Genomic DNA, 24,720 nt, shown 5'->3' on the forward strand with positions numbered 1-24,720 from the left:
CTGCACCCAGAGGCTAACAGACCAACTCTGCCCTGGCCCTAAATGCACTTCCTCTTCCTACCTCTAGGGGCACAACAACCATGAAGACGCTCTGTGGTCTCCTGCCGGGGGAACAGGCTGGTCGCAGGCTAAGGGCTGCTGCTCTTCATCCACTCACCTCGCACACTCGCAGATGATGAGCATAGATAGGGGCGCTGGGATTTCAATGTGGCTTGTGTCCGAACTCATGCTGAAGTGAAGCTCTGTGAAGTATTAGGAGGGTAGAAACGTATTCCAACTGTGAGGTTTATAGGTGGGGTCTTTGGAAGGTAATTAAGATTGACGTCATTCCAGTACAGCCCCGTGAAGGAATCCTGGCAGCTGGTGGGGTGGCTCAGCAGCTAAAGGTGCTTGCCATCTCAAGTCTGACTACCTGAGTTGCATCCCAGGGACCAGCATGGTAGGAGACCCACTCCAGCAAGCTGCCTTCTGACTTCGCTCCATGCAGACACCTCGGCATATGCAGGCCCACGCAAGAAATAAGTCAAACAAACTGTAATTTGCAATTAAAAATAAGACTAAAAGGGATCGAAGCAAGGCGTGGTAGCACATGCCTGCAATCCCTGCAGAGACAGGAGGATGGCTGCAGGGTTTTTACCTGCTCTGCACAAGGAGTTCCAGGCCAGGCACAGCTACACACATACCATGCGCGTGCGCGCGCACGCGCGCGCGCGCACACACACACACACGTCCACTTTCTGTCTTGCCGTGCAATGTCCTGCAATGCTTCATGACTCTGTCAGCAAGAAGGTCATCAACGATGCCAGACACACTGTCGCATGCCTGCAATCTGAAGTAGAGGCACAAAGATCAGAAGTTCAAACATCCCCAGCTATATAGCAATTCCAAGGCTAGTGTGGGCTACTTGAGAGCCTGTCTCAAAAACGAAAAACATAGTCACTAGACAAAATCCCCTGCACTCCCAGAAGCATAAATTGAAACTAACCCCCCTTCCATTATAAACTGGCCTGCCTCTGATAGTTCATTAGAGTGATATAAAAAAGACATATGCAGGCAGTGAAAGACTAATGCAAACTAATGTAAGCCACCTCTGAGACCCAGGACTCCCAAAGGGTAAGTTTGATTCAAGGATCCCTTTCTACCTGGCTGACCTTTCTCAGAGCCATGCTGTTGTCTGATTCCCTATGCAGAAGGTAACTGATAGAATTGGTGTTAGAATCCAGGGCTTTGTACATTGAGAATACATCCTCCACCTGTTCTTTTGTGTCATTTGTTCCAAGTTAGGGTCTCACTAAATTTTCCACTCTGGCCTTGAACTCCCTCTGTAGCCCAGGCAGAGCTTGAATTTGACAATCCTCCTACCTCAGCCTCGTGAGTACCTGGGACCATAGTCTAGAGGCCTGTACTAGTCAACAAAGAATTTATTGGAGGGGCTAGGAAGATGACACAGAGGGTAGGGGCGCAAGTCTAACAACCCGCTTAAGTCCCAGAACATAAAAAACAGATGCAGTGGCCGAGTCTATAATCCTAACACTCCTACAGCAGGATGAAAAGTGATTGAAGACCCTGCTTCAGCAAGGTAGGAGAACTGGCTCCCCACAATCATCTTCTGATCTCCACACACAGGCCATGACACTCTTGGTCCCTCTGCCTCCCTCTCTGCCCCTTCACACACACACACACACACACACACACACACACGCACGCACGCACTCACAGCAGACACAATTAATTGATCAATCCCAATAGTGTGAAACTGGCCTTTCTAGCCGCGCTCCCCCAGCTGGTTTGAATCTGTCGCCTCCTCTGTTATAGGCTGTTCAATTAACTCATTAAAAACTAATCATTTAACCTTGACCCAGAAGCCATCTAGACTTTACCCTTTCTCTTGGGAGGCAATCTGTGTTTGCCTGAGGGTCTTCAGTGAACAGGAGTTAACAAGTGCTGTAGGGCAACAGCATGTCTGAGGGTGGGGCTTCAGGCGAGTGTCCCTGCTTGGCAGGACTCCACGACACAGTCACGTGTCAGTGCCAGGAAAGAAGCATTTCCTGACTGCCGGGGAAACTTGGGAACTTCCCTGGTCTCTACCCTATGTGTTCCTTCCCTTAGCAGATTTTTGTTGTTACAGAAGAACTTGCCCTTTCAAAATAGACAAAAAAGAAAGAAAGAATTCAATGTCATGTATTTATAGAGTCAGGTGTCTGACTGGGATCTTCCCCTTCCATCCTGTAAGGTCTAGAATCTGTCAGATAATTCCTTCACTGATATGGACAATGAACATTGCTTATGCTGGACAGGGACACTGGGGAAGGGCCTGGGGTTTTTATTTTTGATCAGTTGTCCTCACTCTGCCCTTTGGACAGCTGAGGGAGTTTTATATTTTCTTCGGGCATCATCAAATACAAAAACTCCTTCAGAACAAGATGGCTGCTCTAAGACTTTGTCACCTGCCAACACTGCTGTGGCTCTCACCACCCTTTGAAGACTATTGACCCCACTCATTAATTTCTGTGGCAGATATTATGAAAGTGGCGATCTGAGGTGTTTAGGTACCCATTGTGTTTTAAGGTGGGTAGCTGGCTTTCATAAATGGTTCTCAGAAGCCCAATATTCTTTGCAGTTCAGCTTGTGACATATTTTCATCACCTTCTAGGCCCCAGATAGCTATGCCATCTCCTCCTTTCAGCCTCCTTAGAGCTGTCCCAACAGCTGGAGATTGTGGCTCAGCCGCTTTCTCCTTGGCTCCTCTGTAATACATTGTGACTACGAATGGATGATCACTCACAAATTCAATGGGTCTTCTAGCAAATTACTGAGCCTTGAAGATAGTCTTAGGGGTTTCCAAATTTGCAAAAGGTGTGAGAAGTAAGAGTGGCTTTATGGGAAATGATCAAGCCTCTAGTCATGGTAGGCTCTGGGACCTTTCTGACTCTCCAACTTCTCCTTCTTCGGGGTCCCACCCACCTCCCTGAGTTCTCTCCCTGACGTTCTTCACACACATTTCCTCACTAACTCTCCCACATCTGGTCCCAATGTGGTCCTCAAGGAACTGGTGTCTATGAACTCCCAGCACCAGAGAAGTGAACTCCTGGGTCTCGCCCCAAACCTGTGAAATGAATGTCTCACGGTGTGACCTAGAGGTCTTCTGCTTTCCAGAAGCAAGGGGAGAAGGTCTGAATCTTCATTTTGTGCCTGCTGCTTTCTTCCAATGCCTTCAGCTCTGGATGCGCCTGCCACCCTGAAAATAACATTCACCTCCCAGAGTCTTTGCCTCTAAAGCTCCACGGCCAGGGGTCAACTGTGAATGAACTGAAGTGGACCCACGAAGATGGAGAACTACCCAGATCTGGCAACTTACAATTCCCCCACCTACCAAGGATAATGAAGTAGCCTCTGGCTTACATGTTGAAGGCCTGAACTCGTGGATACAATCATTGAGAGATGGCGGGATCGTGAGAGCTCTGACTTCAGCCTGGATTAATCCATTGGTAGGTTGGAAATTAGAGAGTATATTGGGAGTTGGGGACATAGGCCTTTGTCAGGCAGAAGGTCACTGTGTGTCCTTAAAGGGTATCTCATCCTTAGCCCTTTTCTTCCCCTCCCCCTCCTCTTTCTCTCTGGTTACCATGAGGCAAGCAGTTCCCTCTACTGCACACTCCTGCCTCCATGCTTCTGCCTTCCCAAGAACCTAAAAGAAATGAAGCTGACCCCCACCACACACACGCACACGTGAACACACATACACACCCAAACACACACGCAAAAACCACTAAACTGGGGCTGGAGAAATGGCTCAGAGGTTAAGAGCATTGCCTGCTCTTCCAAAGGTCCTGAGTTCAATTCCCAGCAACCACATGATGGCTCACAACCATCTGTAAGGGGGTCTGGTGCCCTCTGCTGGCCTGCAGGCATACACACAGACAAAATATTGCATACAAAATAAATAAAAAAAAAAAAAAAAAAACCACTAAACTGTGATGGATGAAAATTCTGAGCAATCCAGAGGGAATACGGAGTTAAATAGCGCATATCAGAATCAGCGGTGGCAGGAAGAGACTTGCAATCCCTAACAGGTGGGTGATTTAGCAGGGTAGCTTGGTCCTTTTCCTGAATCCATGCTGGAAACACTGCAGAAGGAAGACCGGAGGACTCCAGGACCCAGCACCAGTGGGAGGAAGCATATAAAACCCTTAGGGAGGTGACTGACATCAGGGTCTAGCCTTGGGCACTCACATATACCTAATGTCAGAGGAGAGGCTAGAGCCCAGCAAACGTTAGCTCCTGCCTGGCTGGAACACTGTTATTGCCCTGGAAAGCCAAGGAACCAGACAGAGCAAGGGTATGAAATAAACCCTACAAGTACAAACAAGGAGCTAAAGTAGAAGCCATATGAAACAAGAAATTAAATGGAACACATAGAAATATTATGCATGGTCTACGTAAAAGAAAGTTAGAATCAAAATTTAAGATGGTAGAGGTGGTGCTTTCACGTGTGTGTACTATTCTCCAAACTCATCAAGATGGAAATAGTAAATATCACTTGTAATATGTCAACAGACTTCAGTAAAGTAGTGGGGTGGGGGGAGACATAGCCAGGCCAGCAAGATGGCTCAGCAGGAAGAGATGCCTGCCGCCAAGGTTAAGGTCCTGAGTTCAATCCCCGGGATCCACATGAGGAAATGAGAGAACTGACTCCTGCAAGCTGTCCTCTGACAGCCACATGTGTGCACTCGCCCGCACACATATATGTAAGAAAATGAACAGATAAATAAATGTAACAAAATTTAATATAAATACAAATAAATATAAAACCAGAGTCATCTCAGTGGGCTTTAATCCAAGCTGCCTGGCACTGTGTGCTTTTAGTTCCATCTTGAAGGCTGAGGTAGTGAGGATCACTTCAACCCAGGAATGTGAAGCTTTCTTCAGTAACATAGCGAGAACCTGTCTCATAGGAAGGAAGGAAGGAAGGAAGGAAGGAAGGAAGGAAGGAAGGAAGGAAGGAAGGAAGGAAAGAAGGAAAGAAGGAAAAAAAGACAAGACAAAAGGATTGTTCTTGGGGCTGAAGCGATGGCTCAGTGGTTAAGCGCACTGGCTGCCCTTCCAGAGAACCTGGGCTCGTGTCCTGGCACCCACGTGTTTGCTAACAACCATCTGTAACTCTGATGGCCTCTTCTGGCCTCTGCAGGAACCAGACAGAAAGTGCATACAGATACACATGCAGACAAAACACCATACACATAATTATTTTTTAAAAGGCTGCTCTTATTTGGCTTTGGGCTCTTGGGTAGAGACATTCATCTCTGGTTAAATATAATATTACCTTTGAGATAAGTGATATCAAATTTAAAAATTACAACAAATTCAGACTAAAGATCTCAGTCAACTTTCCTTTGCAATCCTAAAACCAGTCAACATCCAGTTTGTAAGAACAGAATGAGGAAAATCAGGCTTAGTGGCGCACACCTTTAATCCCAGCACTTGGGAGGGGGCGCAGCAGGAGGATCTCTGAGTACAAGGCCAGACTGGTCTATGGAATGAGTTCCAGGACAGCCAGGGCGACACAGCACTCACCCCGATCTTCCAATTCCTGTTTCCAGGGCTGCAGCTCAATGTATTCACCTATTGACTTGACCTACCCTGAACTGCCATTTGTCCCGACCAGCTTTGGGCCTTGGCCAAGCTCTGTGCATCTTGTCGATCTCCCACAGCTCCACCACTAGGCTTATTAACACTTCAACCACCGGCAGTGACTGCTTGTGCCAGCTCTCCGTGCTTGCCTTCAGTGAGGCCTCTTTAAACCTACGGCACCTTTAACCCGTTTGTTGTCTGTAGCAAATATATAATACATATTCTATATTCACATTATATTCAACACATACATAAATTGTGTGGCCTTGAAAGCCATATTGGTAATTAAGATTGGAATAAAAAGAGCCCGTGACCACCAAAGGTCATCTCGAGTACAATCAGTAGTATTTGGTCAACTCCGGTTGCTGTAGCATAGACTGGATGGCGCATAAACAGTAGAAGCGTTTCTTGTAGCTCTGGGGAGCTGGGAAGTCTCAAGTCAATGTGCCAGGATGTCTGGTGACGGCCCACATTCCAGCATAGGGATGGCATCTTCTCATGGTGTCTTTGCATGGAAGGAAGCTGTCTGGCCTCTGGTAAAAGTACCAATTCCTTTCACCAGTGTTCTGACCCCCTACCTAATTGCATCCCAGAACCGCCGCGCCTAATACCGCAGCACAGGTGATTAGATTTCAGCATAAGAGTTTGAGGGTGAAAGAGAATGCTTAACTCGTAATCCTTCTGCCTCAGCTTCCCCAGGGCTGAGATTTCAGACATGCACCACTTTACTGGGCTTCTTTGTCGTGTGTGTGTGTGTGTGTGTGTGTGTGTCTGTGTGTGTGTGTGTGTGTGTGTGTGTGTGATATGTTGTTGGTGCCCTAGGCCGGTAGCTTGTGGTAGAGTCTGTGATTTGTATGACTAAGCTCCACAGTTAAATATGGAGCACAATCGATCAGCCAATAAACAAAATTAGGTGGGAGTTTATTTGTCAAAGTCGTGACAGTTCATTGTGTAAGGTTTTGAAGCAATAAAGAAAATAAAGGTGTAATTCGTAAACGAACACATGCACAATAAATGTATAAAGGAAACAGAAGCTGCCTGTAATCTCAGATCCAAATAAAACCACTCTGATTATTTTTAATGAGTTTCCTTCCATATTCTTATTTTGTATGTACTTAGACCCATGGTTGAATTATTTTTTATGCACCAAAAGATTTTGTGCTGAATTCTGATTGCCTTGACCTTTTTCTCTGTGGCTGCTATTCTACAACATGGTTTTTAACTTGACCTCTGTAATCTTTTCTGAGCACAAGCATCTTAAAAACCATGCTCTCCAACAGGAGCCCAAGGTAAAGACACTGCTTTCCACTGTCACACTTCAGGACACAGTGCATTCAGACTCTTCCCATGTCTAGTCTGCATTACTGTCTTGGTCATCTCCAGATCCGCTTCTTGGGTCCTCTTGTCACCTTCCTTCTGTCTAAAGTATTTCAAATGCAGTACTACAGAGCCACAAAATCTATTCTCTGTTTTATCCTAAACCACGAGTAGGAGAGTTGATTCTATCTAGAAGAATACTGCTCTCCTTTTCATTGCAGTCATAAATCACAGGAAGAAATTTTCCCATAGACTGCGTGAGCTTTACAACATAACCGCTTGCAATTTAGGCTGTCGTTGTGTCGGTGGTGGGGGTGGAGGAGAAGAAAGTGGTGGTGGTGGTGGTGGTGGTGGTGGTGGTGGTGGTGGTGGTGGTGGTAGTGGTTACATTATTATGGCACAAGATTCAAAAGGAAAGATGGTTTTTACTGATTCATAATTTTCCTTATTAAAATAGAATATACTTAACATACCTTGTGGATATTTAGCACAGGGTTTTCATGGAGCTTATTTTTGAAATGGCTTTGAAAAGATTTTGAAGAGAGAGGGAAAAAAATCAATATCTTTAAGCCCTGACAGGCCATAGTGGCAGCTTTAGGAACGTGGTCTCTGGGCTCCTGGAACAACCTCCAGCTTCTCTCCTTGGACCAAGAACAGCTCCCCTCTAGAACCAAGGCTGTAGCTGTTTCAAAAATCCCCTTCTTGGTGAGACTTAAGCGACACCCACCCCTTCCTTATATGGTCCCAAAGATTCACCTAATTCTGACTCCACTGAAGCTCAGTCTGGGAAAACAATGACTTTATTGGGTTTACTGACAGAGCCTAGGTGAGGGGTTGCTTGGTTACAGGAGCATGGGTTCACCAAAGCTGCTCCGTGGGAAGTCTCCGCGCACCATGGAAGATGGCCGCACCACAATTTCATAGGTGGAGTCTCCTTTCCCAGTCTATATGCCCTAGCCTGCATGCACACACCCCAAGACCCAGAGGCCACTTGCAATGATGGCAGAATTGGATCACAATGCCTGGGAGGTATAGAAGGGAAAGCCAACATCTCCACTGTGGATATAATGACACTCTGCCTACTTCCTCTCTGAGGGAATGTCACCATTCAACAATTCCACTGATAACAACAGTCTCTTACAAGCAGGCATGGCTGACAAAAACGAGGTTTGGAAGGCTGCATTCTACAGCAGCGCCTCAGCCCTTCACCCCAGGGAACTGCTGAGGTACAGGACAGAAAGCCCATCTTATGCCAGACCCAACTTGCCTCAGGCAGAGCTCCAGATGGCCAGGAGCTGCCAGAACAGGAACACAACCTAAAAGCAGTGCTTTCCAATGGGCAAGGAATTTGGCCAGCAGGCATGTGAACAAGTGTGTGTGTGTGCGCGCGCGCGCGCCGCGCGCGTGCGTGGGGGGGGCTAGCACCCCAATGCCTTTACCTCATTTTGCATAAGTCAAGATCTGAGAGAACAGAAGACAATGCTGTGACATTCAGGACTAGAATACCCCAAGAGACAAATGTACTGGGGACAATGAGGAGCAGACACTTGATAGTTTGAGGTCTAGGAAATACCAGTGAGGGAACACTTTCTCCTGAAAATCCTGCCCAGTTACCTACTATTTCCCATAACTATTCAGACGGTTTTTTACGAGTCTCCCAATCATAATGGAAGGGCAAGTTTCTCTTAACAGCTCAGGGAGTTACAAAGGAGCATGGAGCCAAGGAATCGTTGAAGAAGGTGGTTTCTAGACAGTGTGTGGTTATAACGTTTAACAAGAAGCTCTCAGGGGGAGGGGGCATGAGGACCCAATGAGTAGCATTTGTGCATCTTCGTGGTGTAAATCTTTGCCATGCCAGGCTGTTGATCAGATGTCATTGAATGCAGAGTTGGGAAGACAAAAATGCCACACAGGCCATTGGGTAGTATTTTTACCATGACGATACAATTTAGATCACACCTCTGGGGATGTCTTTCAGGGCCTCTTCACAAAGACAGCAAAGGGTGAACACACACTGAATATGTACCGCCCCAGTTCATACTAGGAACCCAGGTGCACTAAGTGGAGAGAAAAGGCAGAAAGCCAGGCAAATTCTCATTCTTCATTTTCCTCTCTCACTCACTCCCATTCCCTGCCTGCTATGATGTGAGCTGTTTTCTCCTGTCTTACCTCGCTCTGCCATCCTCACTATGATGCACAGAATCCTCTGGAACCATGAGCCCAGACAGACCGTTTCTCCCTTAAATTGTGTTCGCTCAGGTGCTGTTTTGTTTTGGAGTTTTGTCCTGTTTCAGTACCTGAAGCTAAAGTTCTGGATAATGCAATCGTTAAATACCTGGGTGGGAGGGGCTTTAAGCGTGCACTCCCTTTTTCAATATAATGTAGTTCATAGTGATATATACATAATGGGCATTTACATATCTGCTTACAAAACTCCTATGAATGTAATAACCAGTTTCCAGAAGCTGGCATGAGGCCACATTCTATCTGCCTTCCCTTGTCGGTTCTGCGTCCTGTCCTGTCATCCCCACGGTGAGCCCCAGAGCAACTCCGGGGACAGTGAAAGAACCATCTGAAATTGGTGGGATTTATCTGAGAGTTTCTCCTGCTGTGAAGAGAACCATGACCACAGCAACCCTTACAAAGGAAAACATTTAATGGGGTGGCTTATAGTTCAGAGGTTCCGTCCATTATCCCTACAGTGGGACATGACAGCCTGCAGGCAGACACAGTGCTGGAGGAGGAGCCAAGAGTTGTACATCGTGATCTGCAGGCAGCAGAAATGAAGACTGAGTCCCACGTGGGGCATAGCTTGAGCACAGGAGACCTCAAGCCTGCCCCCACCGTAACATACTTCCTCCAAGAAGGCCACACCTACTTCAACAAAGCCACACCTCCTAATAGTGCCACTCCCTGTGAGCTGATGGGGGCCGATTACATTCAAACTGACACCAGGGATTTTGTTTTGTTTTGTTATTTGTCGTGGTGGCAGGATTCTGTTTGGTTGATTTGACTGGGTTTGTTTGGGGGCCTTTTTTCTTTTTTTGATTTTTGGAGTTTTGTTTTGGTTTTGTAGAAAGGGTCTGTCTCTCTATGTAATCTTGACTGGACTGGAACTCCTTGTGCAGACCAGGCTGGCTTCAAACTCGTAAAGACCCTCCTGCCTCTCTCTCCCGAGTATTGCAATTAGTGGTATGCACCACATGCTTGACTGGGTTTTGCTTTGTCTTTATTTTTATTGAGATAAGATCTACCTCTGCAGCCCATATTGTCCTCTAACGCATAGCAATGCCCCAACCTTGGCCTCCAGAGTACTTGAACTCCAACTGGAATTTAAATGACATGTAGACTGTCATATCATCTCCTGTTGTTCTGACGTGCCAGTTCTAGTCCCTGGTTTAAACTTTGTTTTAACAGGGATGGAGAGGTGGCTCAGTAATTAAGAGCACTTGCTATTCCTGCAAAAGACCCAGGTTTGGTTCCCAGCACACCACACCCCTCCTTTATTCCAGTTCTGGGAAATCTATCACAGTCTCCTGGCTTCTCCAGGCACTAGGCTTGCAAGCAATTCACATACATCCATGCAGGCAGAATACTCATGTACATAAAAGTTATAAGTAAATCTTTTTAAAACCAAAAAAAAAAATCTGTTCAGTTTAACAAAATGAAACAGCAGCTTCTTGATACTTTATGGGTACCTGTTTCTCAGATGGCTTTCCCTCATCCTCAGATGATGGAGGTGGGTCTTGTATCTCTCTGTTGCTTTCATTGGTTAATTAATAAAGAAAGTGCTTGGCCTTTGATAGGACAGAAACTTGGGTAGGCAGAGTAGACAGAACAAAATGCTGGGAGAAAGAAGCAGATTCAAGCAGTAGCCATGATTCTCCCACCCTACACAGACACAGGTTAAGGTCTTCCCTGGTAAGCCATCTCGTGGTGCTACACACATTAGAAATGGGTTAAAGCAAGATGTGAGAATTAGCCAATAAGAGGCTGGAACTAATGGGCCAGGCAGTGTTTAAAAGAATACAGTTTGTGTGTTGTTATTTCGGGAGCTGGGCGGCGGGAAGCGGCCCGCAGCTCCTACTACACTCAGAAAAACCATTGTCCTGAATTTGATGCCTACCATCCCCACACATATCTACTGTTTTAGTATAGACATATGTATATTATATTGCATATAATATATTGCTATACATAAATTATGTTATGTGGCACATATCAATATATGTATATGTACATACATACAGTTGATCTTCTGTATGTATGGGTTCTATACCCACAGATTCAAACAACTTCAGACTGAAATTTTTTAAATTCTATCTGTTCTGAACATAAATATTTATCTCTTATTATTATTCCCTATAATAGAATATAACTACTTACAGAGCATTTACTGTGTGTTAAGTATTACAAATAATCCAGACTTGACTTAAAGCACACAGAGGAATGTGTATAGTTTACAGAAGAATCCTATGACCTTTTATTAGAGACCTAAGGGCCTTTAGATTTGGAGACCTGGGTGTCCTCAAGGAATCCTGGCACAAATTGGCTATGGCTCTCCAGTGGTGGCTGGATACACAGAGAATGTTGCTTCTGGTCCCTTTTAATAGATAAGATAGCAGAGAAACCAGAATCCAACTTACATAAATAAAAATATCTTTGACCATTTACAAAAAAACAACAACAACAACAAAACCAAGTTCTAGCTCTGTGGAAAGGAGCTCATAGAAAGGAGGCTTGGGGATGAAACAGACCCCTCTCTTTCTAGACTAAGGGTGGTTTAGAGAGGTAGAGGGCCTGAGTTCCCATCTCAGCACCGAAGTAAATGCTCATGAGCAAAGAGGAATTTAAGATCTCCAGACGATGGCCTGAGTGGTCATCTCCCTATGGGCGGTGCTGGTGCCTACTGCAGACGTGGCCATCCATCCCCTCACCCGCTGTCTTCCACACATGGTCATCCATCCCCTCACCCACTGTCTTCCACACGTGGCCATCCATCCACTCCACCCTCTGTCTTTCATGTGTGGCCGTCCATCCTCTCCACCCACTGTCTTCCACACGTGGCCATCCATCCACTCCACCCGCTGTCTTCCATGTGTGGCCATCCATCCCCTCACCCGCTGTCTTCCACGTGGCCATCCATCCCCTCACCCGCTGTCTTCCACGTGGCCATCCATCCCCTCACCCACTGTCTTCCACATGTGGCCATCCATCCTCTTACCACTGTCTTCCACGTTTGGCCATCCATCCTTTCCACCCACTGTCTTCCACACGTGGCCATCCATCCACTCCACCTGCTGTCTTCCACATGTGGCCATCCATCCACTTCACCCTCTGTCTTCCACGTGTGGCCATCCATCCTCTCCACCCATTGTCTTCCACACGTGGCCATCCATCCACTCCACCTGCTGTCTTCCACACGTGGCCGTCCATCCATGTGCGGTCATCCATCCACTCCACCCCCGTCTTCCACGGTTGTAAGTGCTACAATGGAGGCTTCTAATTGGATTCTGAGTTTTGAACCAGAATCTCAATATGTATCCCTGGCTGGCCTGAAATTCACTGTGCACACCAAAATGGTCTTGGATGTGTAGGGATCCTCCTGCCTCTGCCTCCCAAGGGGATTATGGACATATATTGTCATACCTCGCCCTTACTGAATTCCATCTAGGAGGTAAGCGTTTACAAGGTATTTCTAGTTTGCCCTTTTTAAAAAATGACAAATATTGACAAACACCGAGGCTGGAAGATGTTATTTACAAAGGCTGTTGTAAGCTAAACTCACAGGCGGGGATTCATGAGTCTGTATTGAACTTGATTATAAAAGTTTCTATCGAGCACTGTCAAACTCATGAGCTGAGGAGAGACTTCAGATTTATAACTCCGTCCTAAATGGACAACAGCAGATATAAAATCTGGAATTTAATATCAACTCTGAAAATGTGAGATGGAGAATCCGAGCAGTTCTCACTTTATGAACTGGCGCGCTGTGGAAGGAAAAGGGCTCTGTTGGCTCCTGACACAAGAGGCTGTCTCCGAGATGGATCGGAGTCTTTTCACGTCCCGTTTCATTGTAAAGGCGCATCTCAAGGGATGCCTTCTTCATTTCCATGGAGTGCCCTGGCCTCGGAGAAGAATGCAAACAACGTTACAGAGAACCCACTGGGGTCACTGCTGGGGTGGACAGAAATAAAGAAAGCTGCCAAACCTTGAGAAACTCACATGGGAGCAAGAATTCCAGTGAGGGCTGGAGAGACGACTCAACAGTTGAAAGCACTGGCTGCTCTTGCAGACAACCCAGGTTCAGTTCCCAGCACCCTCACCGAGCCACTCAAAACCATCTGTAACTCCAGTCCCAGGGGATCCAACCGCTCTGGCTTCTGTGGACACCTGCAGGCATGTGGTGCCCATACAACACTCAGACACACACATATGCACACATGTATGTATAGATTTACATGTACATCATATATACATACACACATTTTAATTCCTGTGCAGAACCAGCTGAGAACTCTGCCCCTGGGCACTGTAATGCAAGCCCAGGATGGGCAGCCTTGGTGTCATGCTTTAGTTTTTTAAGTACTGTCCCTGCCAGGACCTCATTTGCCTTTTTAGGGATTCAGGGCTCCCAACAGAGGCCTCCTGAGTGGGTGGGCCTCAAGCCCAAAGGGGGAACCAAGAGCAGTCCTAGAACACATACATGCAGAGACCCACTTTGGGTGTCCACTGAACTTGTTATGGGACAGGTAACCAGGAGAGCGTTGGGCTTAGGAGCCAAGTCTGTTGCTATCTCCAAAGTTCCCTATTCTAGTTCGGGTTTCTATTGCTATAAAGAGACACCATCACCACTGCAACACTTTTTTTTTTTTTTGGTTTTTTTTTGTTTGTTTTCGAGGCAGGGTTTCTCTGTAGCTTTGGTGCCTGTCCTGGAACTAGCTCTTGTAGACCAGACTGGCCTCGAACTCACAGAGATCCGCCTGCCTCTGCCTCCCGAGTCAACACTCTTTTTTTTTAATTGATATTTATTGAGCTCTACATTTTTCTCTGCTCCCCTCCCTGCCTCTCCCCTCCCCCTCCAATCTCCCCCAAGGTCCCTATGCTCCCAATTTACTCAGGAGATCTTGTCTTTTTCTACTTTCTACTTCCCATGTAGATTAGATCTATGTAAGACTCTCTTAGTGTCCGCATTGTTTTCTAGGTTCTCTGGGATTGTGGTTTGTAGGCTGGCTTTCTTTGCTTTATGTTTAAAAACCACCTATGAGTGAGTACATGTGATAATTGTCTTTCTGTGTTTGGGTTACCTCACTCAAAACATTGTTTTCTAGCTCCATCCATTTTCCTGCAAAATTCAAGCTGGTGTTATTTTTTTTCTGCTGTATAGTACTCCATTGTGTAAATGTACCACATTTTCCTTATCTGTTCTTCAGTCGAGGGGCATTTAGGTTGTTTCCAGGTTCTGGCTATGACAAACAATGCTGCTATGAACATAGTTGAGCACATGTCCTTGTGACACAATTGAGCATCCTTTGGATATATACCCAAAAGTGGTATTACTGGGTTTTGAGGAAGGTTGTTTCCTAATTTTCTGAGAAATCACCACACTGACATCCAAAGGGGTTGTACCAGCTTGCATTCCCACCAGCAATGCAGAAGTGTTCCCTTCTCCCCACAACCTCTCCAACATAAGTTGTCATCAGTGTTTTTGATCTTGGCCATTCTTACAGGTGTAAGATGGAATCTCAGAGTTGTTTTGATTTGCATTTCTCTGATGACTAAAGATGTTGAACATTTCCTTAAGTGTCTTTCAGCCATTTTAGATTCCTCTGTTGAGAGTTTTCTGTTTAGGTCTGTAGTCCATTTTTTATTGGATTATGTGTTCTTTTGGTGTCCAATTTCTTGACTTCTTTGTATATTTTTATTGAAATATGAGCGGCGGGGCTCGTCCCCGGCATCCTGCCGCCTGCATGGCTTTACCCGAAATAATCACACAGAAACTGTATTCCTTTAAACACTGCCTGGCCCATTAGTTCCAGCCTCTTATTGGCTAGCTCTTACATTTTGATCTAACCCATTTCTAATATTCTGTGTAGCACCACGAGCTGGCTTACCAAGAAAGATCTTAACCTGTGTCTGTCTGGAGTGAGAGAATCATGGCAACTCACTGACTCAGCTTCTTTCTCCCAGCATTCTGTTCTGTTTACTCCACCCACCTAAGGGTTGGCCTATCAAATGAGCCTAGGCAGTTTCTTTATTAATTAACCAATGAAAGCAACAGATAGAAAGATGACCCTCCTTCATCATATTTTGGAGATCAGACCTCTGTCTTATGTGGGGTTGGTGAAGATCTTTTCCCATTCTGTAGACTGTCGTTTGGTCTTGTTGACTATGTCCTTTGCTTTACAGAAGCTTTTCAGTTTCAGGAGGTCCCATTTATTAATTGTTTCTCTCAGTGTCCGTGCTTACTGCAACACTCTTATAAAGGAAAACATCACTGGTGCTGGCTTACGGTTCAGAGGTTTAGTCCATTGTCATCATGGCAGGAAGCATGGCAGCATGCAGGCAGACATGGCGCTGGAGAAGGAGCTGAGAGCTCTACATCTGGATCTGCAGGCAGCAGGAAGTAAGAGTGAGCCACTGGGCCAAGTTTGAGCATCTGAAATCTCAAAGTCTATTCCCACCCCTAGTGGCACACTTCCTCCAACAAGGCCACACCTACTCCAACAAAGCCACACCTCCTAATAGTGCCACTCCTATGGGCCTGTGGGGGCCATTTTCATTCAAACTACCACACCCTCCAAACTAGATATTGAGACGCACATTTGGCAAGATCTTAGTGTACCCTGTAGCCTTGGAGATCAACAGATGCTGGAGGAGCTTCTCTCTTCCAGATAGCTTCCAATTTGATTTCCTAGGACTTCTGTTACAAATCAAACACCTGAAGACAATACAAATTGATTATCTAACAGTTCTGGGAAGGAGATGTCCAGAACTAGCCGGTCTGGTAGGATTTCCAAGGCTGTGTCACTGGGAAGCGCTAGGGCGGAATCACATCCTTGCCTTTTTCTGTCTTCTTTAGCAGTGGCTCTCAACCTCCTTACGCTGCGACCCTTGAATACAGTTCCTCATGTTGTGGGGACCCCAACCATTATTTCCATTGTTACTTCATAACTAAAATTTTGCTACTGTTATGAATCGCAATGCAAGTATCTGTGCTTTCTGATGGTGTTAGGCGACCCCTGGAAAAGGGTCATTTGAACCTAAAGAACCACACTCTAGAATCCTGGATTTCCTGGATCTGAGCCCCTTCCCTCCTATGGCCCAGTGTGGCAGTGAAATTTCAGCTTCAGTCATCATATCAGCTTTCTGTTCTGATTCTCCTGTCTGATTCTACTAAGTTTCACAGTGACCACCTAACCAGACATCCAGAAGAACACCTACGTGTCAATAATCACATCTATGTGTTCCTTTCCCCATGCAAGTCAGCATGGTCACAGGTTCTGGAAAGTGACTTGTGAAAGTACTGGGAAGAGCCAGGCCCTCTGACTTCTAGCTTCATGCAGTCAAGCAGGGTCAGAGGACGCTAGCAGGACTTCCTCCCTGCTAAACCGTGTTTGTCAGTGACTGTGTCCCTCTGCCAGAGGCCACAGCTCCTGTGGAAATGCACTGCCTTACAACATGGCTGGAGCTGTCCCCAAGTTCTGGTGTTTCTTGCTTTTGCTCTTGTTATAATAATGGCTCCACAGCTGCTGGATCTGGCATACTAGGTTAGGGCTGTTTCAGTATCCCTTGTGGATTTGGAAATACATTTGAAAAGGATCTTTATGCTCTCTCCGATTACTTTTCCATGTTGAGTGCCATTTACTTCCTGCTTGGACCTGATCTGATGCCTGCTGGGTCTTAAATCCACACAACAGAGAGCACACCTAGTTCAGTCACCGTCCTCGGTGCAAGATGGGATGGTCCCAGTTCCTAGAACCCAAATGCTGTTTTTCTCTTTGTTATTAAGATTCTCTCTCTCTCTCTCTCTCTCTCTCTCTCTCTCTCTCTCTGTCTCTCTGTGTCTCTCTCTGATTCTCTCTCTGTCTCTGTGTGTGTGTGTGTGTGTGTGTGTGTGTGTGTGTGTTATGGCAGAGCAGGGCAGGAAGAGATATGCCACATGAGTCCAGTTGCCTGTGAAGGCCAGAAGTATCTGATCTCCTGGAACTGGAGTTACAAGCAACTGTGAGTCATCAGATGTGGGTTCTGGGAACCAAACTCAGGTCCTCTGGGAAAGCAGCAAGCACTCTTAACTGCTGACCGGTCTCTCTGTTCTGAACCAACGCTTCCTGCACTGACTCCAGGAGCCCTGAACACTGGCAGCACCAGGACTCCTCTCACACATTCCTGGTCCAGCAGGGAAAGGCTGTGCTCCCGCTGAAGCCAGCTTAGCAGACTTGCCTCTTCCAGCGAGGTGATCAACCAGCTTTTCTGTTTGCATTTTTCTGAGCACCTGCTAACTACAAATCATCATCTCTGCGTCCAGTTGCATTTGGAGCATCAGAAAACGATGTCTGGACTTTCCAGGTTTCGGACAGTCCAGGGATCAGATGATGATTGGATGGGAAAGGGCGCCATGCACAGCCACCTGGTGGCCAGACCTTTTGGTACCATCTCAGCACACCAGGCTGACTTGGATGGTCCTCCCATAGTCTGCTATCAGCCAACACTTTGCAAGGGTTATGACAACTGGCTTGGAGCATAGAAATGGGACCAGCTCAACATCTGGCAAGAAGGGTGGAAGAGGAGAGGTGATGGGTGGATCTGAGAAAGAGGCAGATAAAGGACATTTAGCAACTGCCCTGTGGGTTCTTGGTTGTTTTCTCTATGGGTCTAGGTTCTCATCTTGGCTCTGTTACTATCTTTCTATGTGAGCCTAGATGTCTGGTATTTGTTTCTTCTGAAGAAGGAATGCCGGTGACAATCAGAGTCTATTCTAGACATTCTTGTGTTTCTTTCAAAAGTACCAGTGGCATTTAGTTCTGTGGAGTTACAATTTAGTCCGACAAGAGCTCTGTAGACTTCGGCTTCACAACACAAGAGATTAAATGAGCCTGGATTTGAAATCCGGCTTCTCTCACACTGTTTGACCTTGCAAAATTATTCAGCCTCTCTGAATTTCAATTTTCTCATCTGTAAAGCAAGAATTATGTCATTTACCTTGCATAATTGTGAGGATTCTATGAGACAATGCATATGTACCCTAGCCACAAGCCAGCACCCCAGTCTCTGCCTAGGGCTCCCTTCGAGAAAAACATTTCTAAAATCAAATATAACTTGCAATGTCTTCTACTCAAAAAACATAAAGAGACTCCAAATTTGTTTGTTTGTTTGTTTATTGTATGTCTGTTTTTAAACAGGATCTCTTTATAAAGGAGTCTCAAATCTGAGGTGTTCCTGAGTCCTGGGACTAGAGTTACAAGGCACCATGCCTAACAATCCTATTTATTTTATTTATTGTGTGTGTGTGCTTGTGTGTGTGTGAGAGAGTGCATGCACACAAAAACATGTCTGCAGTTGTACTCACTCATGCCTGTGCATGTGAAAGCCAGTAGTCAACAGCAGGTGTCTTCCTCTATTGCTCTTCCTCCTAGCTTTTGATTGTTATTTTTAACTTAAATGTAATTAATTTAATGTCATACAATGTATTTTGATCATGTTGTCCTCTCCCCCAACTCCTCCCAGGTTCTCCCTACTCCCAACCCATTTGACTTTATGGTCTCATTCTCTCTTTTAAAAAAAATACAACAGGGCTGGAGAGATGGCTCAGCCGTTAAAGGCTAGGCTCACAACCAAAAATATAAAATATTAAAAAAAATACAACAACAACAAAATCTCTACAAAACAAGCAAGCAAAAAACCAAAAAGACAAAATTCCAAGGCAAAGTAACATGTCCACAAAAATACCATAGAATCCATTTTGTGCTGGCCAACTACTCTGGGCATGGAGCCTACCCTGGAATACGGTTGAGGTACCCTGCACACTCTGTTGGAGGATACTGACTTTCCATTTGCCAGCAGGTATCAATTACAGACAGCTTTTTGGTGAGGGGTGGGACTGTGTGTCTACCTACCCTTCTCACGGATCTGCCTGATTGAACCTACGCAGCTCCTACGCATGCTGCAACAGTCTCTTTGAGTTCATATTGCATCAGTCCTGTTGTGTCTGGAAGACACCGTTTCCCTGGAGACATCCATCACTTCTTTGACTCTTACAATCTTCTGTCTTCCTTCCTCTTAGTTTTTGAGACAGGTCACTAATTCAGCTAGACTATAGTCTGGCTGACCAGCAGACTTCAGGATCCGTCAGTGTTGGAGAGATGGCTCAGCAGTTTAGAAGCACTGGCTGTTCTTCCAGAGGACCAGTGTTCTATTCCCAGTACCTACATAGCAGCTCACAACTGTCTGTAACTCCATTTCCAGGGGACATGACAGCTCATACAGACATATTTTTAAAAATGACGTTTTATACAATCCTCTTGTCTCTGCCTCCCCAGCACTGGGGTTATAGGTACATGTCTCCATGCCCAGTTCTCTGCATAGAAACTCAGGACCTCGTGCCTGCACAGCAAGCCTTTATTCACTGACCCCCAACAATATAGCTTACAGTATATGCCCCGTGTAATGGGGACAGACTTATAAAGAAAAAATAGTTGCGCTAACAAGTTACTTGTGTCCTACAGAGTTATCTGTTGTCTAACAGAAATGCAAATTTCTTTACCTGACACACAGTGCACAGATCCGCAGCTTTTCACTCCCACATCCGTTTATGTAGGTCAAGTCCACGGAAATTCCGCTCCCAACTCCCAGCATTTACATTTTCCCTGCGCCTTGCTCCCTATCAGCATTTTCCACAGTAAGGGAGGACTTTGGAGCTGCCCAGGCAACACCACCCCGCCCCCACCATTCCCCACCCTGCCCTCTCCACATCCATTCAGCAGCTCCTCCATTTTTAGGTGTGTGTGTGTGTGTGTGTGTGTGTTTGCACTCACATGTTCCATGGTGCACATGCAGAGATCAGGGAACCACCTTCCTTTACTGGTCTTCACCTGCCCACCTCCTCTGAGGCAGAATCTCTTGGCAGCTGTAGGGGATAGGCTAACCGGTTTGCCATCTTCGGGAGCGTCCCCAGGCTCTGCCTTCCACCCCGTGCAGCCCCACCACCACCCCGCCCCCACCCACGGCCAGGCTGTGATTACAAACACCTGAGCTACTACATTCCGCTCTTTCTGGGGACAGGAACTCAGGTTATCAGATTTCGCCCCACGAGTGAGCGCTTTTACACTGAGCCTTCTCTCCACCTCGCAAAAGTCTCCATTTTAAAAATTCAGGGCCAGAGGAGGTGAGAGCTCTTTGGAAGCTAATTGAACAAAAACTAAAGCTTTATTAGTATTACGGAGTATGGGCCTAGTTCTCACAATACTAAATATAGCCCTTATCGCGGGGCTGGGACAGAACGCCCACGTTCTGACCTCCTCCCTCAGGGTTACTATCAGTCCTACCCTGCCCTCCCAGCGGTTGCCATTCCAACTAAGTCTTTTCTTCTTCTCAATTCTTCTAGACATTCCAACCCAACTGCAGTTTTCCTTCCCTCCTCCCCACCCAATTCTTTCTCCCCACCCCCATCCCTTATCTGCTCCTCCTCTGATTCTCTTCAGAAAATGGCAGGCCTCCCGTGACTATCAACCAACTAGAGCTGCCTGGAACTGGATCCAAACAGAAGCCTAGGCCTTCTAGGAACTGTTTCAGCTGCAACCCAGAAACCACAGCTAATCTCAGCACCGCTCTGTCCCCAAAGTCACGACTGACCCACCTACCAACCCAGGAAGTTAAGATTTCCAGACCCCCACTCGCCGTGAGCTCAGAGTGTCTTTGGGAGCGGTGGCTTCGGTTCCCTTGGAAGTTTCTGTAGCTCCGCTTCTGATGGATGCTCCTTTTGATGTACAGCTACTCCTCCACCTCTGGGGGGCACCCAAGGGAGTTAAATTCCCACAACGAAAACAAAACCCGCTGAACTGAAAGAGACGCTGAGAGCGAGTGCCCACAGGAGCCGTGCCTCATTCCCAAAGGGGAGCCGGGTCCATTAAAGCGTCACACAGCTGGCTGCTCACCTGGTCTTCATTTTCTACTTCACTCGGCCAACTAAACAGTGTCCTGAAGAGAAGGGCCCTGCAGAAGGGACTGAAAAAATTGAACATTTCCCTCTCGGTCCCCTTTGAAGCATAGCCTCCAGGCCGGCTCAGAGAAAGAGGCAGCTTCGCGGCTTTCTTCCTCTCTTTCTTTTCTTTTTCTTTCTTTCTTTCTTTTTTTTTTTTAAAGAATGGGAATGCAATCTAGGACAGATCAGACCCAGGGCCTTTAAAAGACTTGGCACCTCGTTCATTTCTGCTTATAGCCACTAAGGGCCTTCTCCACTGCGCTCTCCTCCTGAATCATAGCCGCATCCCCTCGATAAGAAAAGGAAGTGGGGAAAGAAAGCAACAAGGGATACCTCTTAATTTCAGTTCACTTTAATGAATACTGCCTGTGAAGAAGCAACTCACCTGCGGGGGGATGGGAGCTGCAAAATAGGGGCAAGCCAGCCTTTGTTCTCAGGAGTCCTCAGCTGCGGGAGACTCCGGCAATGCACAAAAGCAGCCAGCCCAGCCTGGTACTGGGGTGTGGTGGGCACCTGGCAAGAGTGTGCCAGGGGAAAGAGATGGATCTAAGGCCTCCAAAAAAGGAGTGGCGTTGGGGTATCCGTGGCTTAGGTTATCATGCTGTGTGTGGGGGGGGGTCTTTATTGTTTCATAAGTATTTCTCACTTTTTCTTTCTCTATTTTTTCAGAATCAAACGCCTCCCCTCCCCCACTGGAGTTACCAAGCTTGAATAACCCTGTGAACCTGTCCAGGGCCTCCCCACTCTGACTCTAGAAAAAAAAGATAGCATTGGTCTAGCCTTTTCTGTAGATCCTTCTGTCTGTGAAGGGGGCAACATGGCTCTGGAAAACAGCCAGGAGCAAAACACCCAGCTCCCACTTCACAGAGCTTCCAAAAGCAGGGGTTGTGTGCGGAGCTTCCAATGGGGGCTAAGGATGTTAGCTCTAGCAGTGCCTGCCTAGAATGCACAAGGTCCTGGGTTCAATCCCCAGTGTGGCCAAATAGAATACCAATAATAAATACACACTCTAGAGTAGGTTTGACAGAACTGGCTTGTCTTTACCATCCTTGAGACCTTAGGTCAATCCAGCCGGTTGTGACGCCATTTGCTGATGTATAAAATAAGGACAGTGAACCCCACACCCAAGGCTTGTGAGGTAGCAATGAGAGGCTCTGTGTAAGTCAGCAGTCACTACTGGCTGAGCGGGATTTTAGCACTGCACATTTTGGCACCTAATCCTGACACTGACTATAAACTGTGCCTTGCTGTTTTCAAATTTGTTGCACATACATCTGTCTCGCTCCACTCACAGTCTCCCAACCCTCTTGAGGACACAGCAGCCCCGCATAGCGTAAGGATTTAATGAGTAGTTGGCTTTGGGTTGCAGGAGAACATGGAATTTTTCTGCAGAGACACTGAAGTTCCCATCTGGGGCAAGCGTAAAGAGAGCCTGAGAATTTCCGCGGCTGAAATGCCAAATGCACGTGTTTGCTCAGCAGATAAAGCGCGTTCCAATTGGGCTGTGACAGCCTCCAGCGACAGATCGCCTGTGGAGAGAGGAGAACACAGCTGAGTAAACCAGGGCGTGGGCAAGATGCTCGGCAGGAGGAGAGAGCGGGCCAGTGAGAACTGAAACCTCGGGGCTGTCCAGGTGAGGCGCGGGTAGCTCTTCAGGTGGGGTGGTGCCCTAGAAATGCCAGGATGTGCTTGCATCAGGACCAAATGGAAAAGCAACCAAATGGCAAAACCACCAGCACAGTGAGTAGGGAAGGTAGTGATGGATAAGAGTGTGACTAAGCCCAAGGATTCCCCTCTCCACCCCTCAAAGATGCCACAGAGCGACAGCCACAGAAGAGAAACCAGCTCAGATCACAAAATGGTGCTTTTACCTAGTTTTTACTTTTTTATTACTTTAGTGTGTGTTCGTGCATGCATGTGTATTCAGGGTATGCAAGCACATGCAGCAGCACGGGTTTAGAGGTCAGAGGGCAACTTGCAGAAGGAATCTCTTTTCCTTCTGCTGCACGGCTCCTGGGAATCAAACCCAGGTCATCGGGCTTAGCAACAAGTGCCTTTACCTACTAAGCCATCTCACCAGCTCAAAAATGGCTCTTCCCCTCCTCCCAAGACAGGGTTTCTCTGTGTAACCATCCCGGTTGTACTGGAACTCACTCCGTAGACCAGGTTGGTCTCGAACTCACAGGAATCTGTCTGCCTCTGCCTCCCGAGCTCTGGGGTGAAAGGGAAAATGGCTCTTTTACGGTGATCCTTGCAGGGGCTGGCAGCTGGAAACAGCTGAAAATCATTTTCCAGGCACGGGTGGAGCTCCAAAGGCAAGGAGGCTATTGTGTAAACAGGCTTGGTAGTGCGCAGCTGCCAGCTCAGCACTCAGAAAACTGAGGCAGGAGGATCTCCAATTCTGCCTCCTATCGTGTGGTGGTTCATGCCTTTAATCCTGACACTTTGGAGGTAGAGCAAGGAAGGTAGAAAGGAAAGGGAGACAAAAGGACAAGGAGACAGAGGAACAGACAGAGATCTGTTGTGTAATATGTAAGGGAAGTACCCAGGCCTGTTCCACTAATTTTATCAGCAAGGAAGTGCAGAGAAACGACTTGACCAAGGTCATGCAGCTGAGAGACTAGAAATGTTCACACTCTTTCAAATCCTAGCTCTTAGCTCACTCTTGAGGCAAATCTCTCAGCAACAAGGCCATCTCTGTAACAAGAGATCAGGCCCCCTCACCCCAATGATGCTGTCCCCTTCCAACCTCAGTCCCTTTTGTCCCCTCTGAGTCTGACCATGTCATTCAAAGCTAGGAAGACCTTAGCCATGAGCCAACACCTCCCTGTCACAGACGCCTCTGCCAAGGTTGTCTCTCATCAGTACCATCATCTCGGGACCAATGCTATCATTTGCTCACCCACGACAGTGAGGCTCCAGCAGTTCTGCTCTCTCTGGCTGCTAAGCTGCTCCCCAGAACTGGATGAACACTTAGAGCTGCTCTGCCCCTGACAGACACCACAGTCCTTTGCAAGCTGTCAAGAGCCAGGCACCGGAAGAAAACAAGCAAGTTGGTGCTGGTTTGGGGCCCGAGTCATAAAGACTCAGTCTGAAGGAAGGTGACTGGCTCGCTGGCTTTGTGAGCAGCCGGCTCTCTGAGGCTGAGGGAAAATCACTCCCTGCCCTTCCTGCTGACAGGATGCCAGCAGGATAGGTGATCCGCTGAACCCGGGGGTGAGTCTCAAATTGGCATTTTATTGCTGATCTTTAAAAACTTCCCTTCCTGGCCAATCCTCTGTTTTTACATCATTTAATTGTTTTTAAATTGTGTGCTCTGCACTAGGGGTGATTTTAAGGCCTTAGGGCAGCACTTTATGAAGTGCTAAGTAGGGAGTTGTGTTTGCCTCCCCACAGGATGTGGGCGGAGCGACGTCAGGTGGTATGTTCTGGCTGCAGCCCCTGTTCCCTCTCAAAGCCACTCTGGCCTCTGACCAGCCGTCTGAATCAGAAGTTTGGAGGGCAGGGAGAGGGTAGCCAGAGGCCTTTCGAAATACTTCAGTTTTGCCCGCTTAAAAAGACGGAGCACCTGG

Source organism: Chionomys nivalis, chromosome 10 (genome assembly GCF_950005125.1).
Source record: "Chionomys nivalis chromosome 10, mChiNiv1.1, whole genome shotgun sequence".
In the NCBI taxonomy this organism is placed as follows: domain Eukaryota; kingdom Metazoa; phylum Chordata; class Mammalia; order Rodentia; family Cricetidae; genus Chionomys; species Chionomys nivalis.